The sequence below is a fragment of the Salvelinus fontinalis genome, chromosome 36 (genome assembly GCF_029448725.1).
Source record: "Salvelinus fontinalis isolate EN_2023a chromosome 36, ASM2944872v1, whole genome shotgun sequence".
Taxonomy (NCBI): Eukaryota; Metazoa; Chordata; class Actinopteri; order Salmoniformes; family Salmonidae; genus Salvelinus; species Salvelinus fontinalis.
Genome location: NC_074700.1, coordinates 7,978,551 through 7,982,244, shown reverse-complemented (window position 1 = coordinate 7,982,244; position 3,694 = coordinate 7,978,551). Strand labels below are relative to the sequence as shown.

At 40.4% G+C, this 3,694-nt stretch overlaps 1 long non-coding RNA gene across 1 annotated transcript; it reads right to left on the bottom strand.

The window, feature by feature from the left end:
• Positions 1-1,087: 1,087 nt before the first annotated feature.
• Positions 1,088-2,438, bottom strand: LOC129835144 (uncharacterized). The gene is made up of 3 exons (XR_008756384.1): positions 1,572-2,438; positions 1,346-1,394; positions 1,088-1,239 (listed from the first exon to the last, which is right to left on the bottom strand). It is a non-coding gene; the product is annotated as an uncharacterized LOC129835144 (long non-coding RNA).
• Positions 2,439-3,694: the final 1,256 nt, after the last annotated feature.

The following is a 3,694-nucleotide window of genomic DNA, read 5'->3' as shown; positions in this document are numbered from 1 at the left end:
CTGGAGGACGTTGCATTTGTCTTTATATGCATTCAAATGGCAATGTAAAAAAAGATTGCTTTACATTGAGGTTTACTTTATCATAAAGATGGCTTTGATTTCATTAGTGTTGGAGCACAATCCTTTGTACAACAAACTTAAATCACACACCAACTATAGCAATTGGTTTATAGAATGAAATGTTGGTATTGGTGCAACATTTACACAAAGTAGCAATGAACAATAATATATATACAGCAATGTACAGTGCATTCAGAAAGTATTCAGACCACTTGACTTTTTCCAAATTGTTACATTACAACCTTATTCTAAAATGGATGAAATAGTTTGTTTCCCCCCCATGATGACAAAGGAAAAACAGGTTCAGAAATTTGTGCAAATTTACAAAAAATAACACTGAAATATACCATTTACATAATTATTAAGAACCTTTACTCAGTACTTTGTTGAAGCACCTTTGGCAGTGATTACAGCCTCGACTCTTCTTAGGTATGATGCTACAAGCTTAGCACACCTGTATTTGGGAAGTTTTTCAAATTCTTCTCTGTAGATCCTCAAGCGCTGTCAGGTTGGATGGGGAGCGTCGCTGCACAGCCATTATCAGGTCTCTCCAGAGATGTTCAAGTCCAGGCTCTGGCAGGGCCACTCAAGGATATTCAGAGACTTGTCCCGAAGCCACTCCTGCATTGTCTTCGATGTGTTTTTAGGGACGTTGTCCTGTTGGAAGGTGAAGCTTTGTCCCAGTCTGAGGTCCAGAGCGCTCTGGAGAAGGTTTATCAAGGATCTCGCTGTACTTTACTCCATTCATCTTTCCGTCGATCCTGACTAGTCTCCCAGTCCCTACCGCTGAAAAACATCCCCACAGCATGATGCTGCCACACCCACGCTTCACCGAAGGGATGGTGCCAGGTTTCCTCCAGACATGACGCTTCCATCTGGCCACTCTACCATAAAGGCCTGATTGGTGGAGTGCTGTAGAGATTGGAGAACCTTCCAGAAGGACAACCATCTCCACAGAGGAACTCTAGAGCTCTGTCAGAGTGACCATCAGGTTCTTGGTCACTCACCACCCCCCCCCCCCCCCCCCCCCCCCCCCCCCCAAACCGTTGCTGATAAATGCATTGCAAATCTGTTGTTCCTCCAAAGTGTAGACTAAGCCAGTTAATGGTCCAATTTTAGTCACCTTTCTCTGGTCCTTCCTGCTAGGGTCAGACGGCTTCAAGTTTGGGAATGGAAGACCTAGGGTAATGGAATATTGACATTAAGTATGCATAACTTAAGATATCCACACAGTAAATGAAGTGGAAGCGTTTTATGAATTAAATTCAATTTGAATGAGATTTACCACCGTTGTCTATCCGGCACCCACAGCAATTGTAGCAGCATTCGGCTTGCTGTGTGTTTAAAAACAGCACAGTTACACCATGAGCAATAACAGATATGCAAATAATTCTCGATCTAAGTAAGATCTGTAAATGAATGAGACTAGGCTTGTCTCATCTGATTGAGAATTGCTGATACTATCTTTGTCTAGTTTCTTTTGAAAATCTGCCAATGAACCACACACGTACCTCCCAAGTGGCGCAGTGGTCTAAGGCACTGCAGTCCCTGGTTCGAAACCAGGATGTATCACATCCGGCTGTGATTGAGAGTCCCATAAGGCGTCGCACAATTGGCCCAGCGTCATCCGGATTTGGCCAGGGTAGGCCTTCATTGTAAATAATAGTTTGTTCTTAACTGACTTGCCTAGTTAAATACAAATATTTAGTGAGTGTACAGAACATTTTACCTTTAATTAACTTACCTGGTTGATCCATTTAAGTCAACATCACTTTTTCACGGAACTGAGATCAACAGCTATGGATAAAGGCTCGAGTATTTTCCACTCTTTAAAGCAGGTAGATAGCGTAACAAAAGTGGCACCACCACAGCTGCATTGCGGGCATTTCCTAAAGGTGTACGTTAACTAAATACTAGCCTACAGACTATAACCTTGCTAAACTAGTTAAAGAAACAACCTATTTCATCAAATACTTTAGATAAATATATGGAGCTAGTGTGATCGCATCCCAAACAACTTCAGAGATGATTAAAGCAAGTGACTTACCGGTCTTGTTAGTGAGTGCTGCTCTGCAGCTGGCGAATTGATCTAGACTAGAGCCTGCTAAAGTTAGTTAGCTAGCCAGTTACAGTAGCTAGCTAGCTCTTGGACATAAATGAAAACACTTGCAGTTGTAATTTCCAGATGGAGAAATGCCAGATCTGTCTGTAATAACGTTAAATAACTGCGATCTATGTGTACAGTGATGGTTGTTCACTCCGCGAGGTAGCTATACTATAAATAGACAGACTGAAAGCAAATATTTTTCTTACTAACCCAAGATCGACCACAGCCTGTGTCGTTTGAAATGGGAACAAATCAGTCAAAGTAGGCAGAACAAGCAAGGAGGGGTGAGATCCTATTGGCGCGTTCAGGCATGTTTTTGCATATTTACGTTATGGAACGCCTTCTTTAAAAGGGCGTGTGCAATAACTCAATTCGCCCTTGCACTCCTAAACAATTCAATTTCTTTTAACTTAGGTAAAGGGTAAAATCTACAAAACATAGACACTCTGTTCGTAACATATTCTAGTTTTGGGTACAGAAAACCTTATTGAGATAAAATGTTTAATCGATGAGAACGCATGTTGGCCAAAATCCATCGTCTCCCACTGCCAGTCACTCAGCACCTTATTTTGTAGTGAGTGGAAACGCCATCCATATACTGTGGGGTTTTATAAGGTTTTTTGACATGCTTAACTAACTATAAGCTAGTAGGGCTTCTTATGCATTAAAGTTTGAATTACTGACTCATGTGAACCTGTATTTTCCATTAGTCTCTACTCTTACCAGTGCTCTGTCTAACCATGAGGCCACAACCTGAAATATGTGTGTGTATGAAATATGTGTGTGTATGCAACAAATGTATCAGTAGTGTGAAGCTGTACTGTGTGACCGAGACTGCTAATCTTAGAGAGACACAGGAGGGGGTGAATCATGAGACTGCTGACTGTGGTGTACAATGGACAATAACAGATAAGCTATACACACGAAGAACATATGTGAGGTTCTGAATTATACTATTTTTTTATTTTTTTTAAATTTCACCTTTATTTAACCAGGTAGGCAAATTGAGAACACGTTCTCATTTACAATTGCGACCTGGCCAAGATAAAGCAAAGCAGTTCGACACATACAACAACACATAGTTACACATGGAGTAAAACAAACATACAGTCAATAATACAGTGAAAAATAAGTCTATATACAATATGAGCAAGTGAGGTGAGATAAGGGAGGTGAAGGCAAACAAAATATATATATAAATAAATAAAAATATAAAAAGGCCATGGTGGCGAAGTAAATACAATATAGCAAGTAAAAAAAAGTAAAAAAAGTAGAGATAGTAGAGATAGAAAAAAGCAGAGATAGAAATAATGGGGTGCAAAGGAGCAAAATAAATAAATAAATACAGTAGGTAAAGAGGTAGTTGTTTGGGCTAAATTATAGATGGGCTATGTACAGGTGCAGTAATCTATGAGCTGCTCTGACAGCTGGTGCTTAAAGCTAGTGAGGGAGATAGGTGTTTCCAGTTTCAGAGATTTTTGTAGTTCGTTCCAGTCATTGGCAGCAGAGAACTGGAAGGAGAGGCGG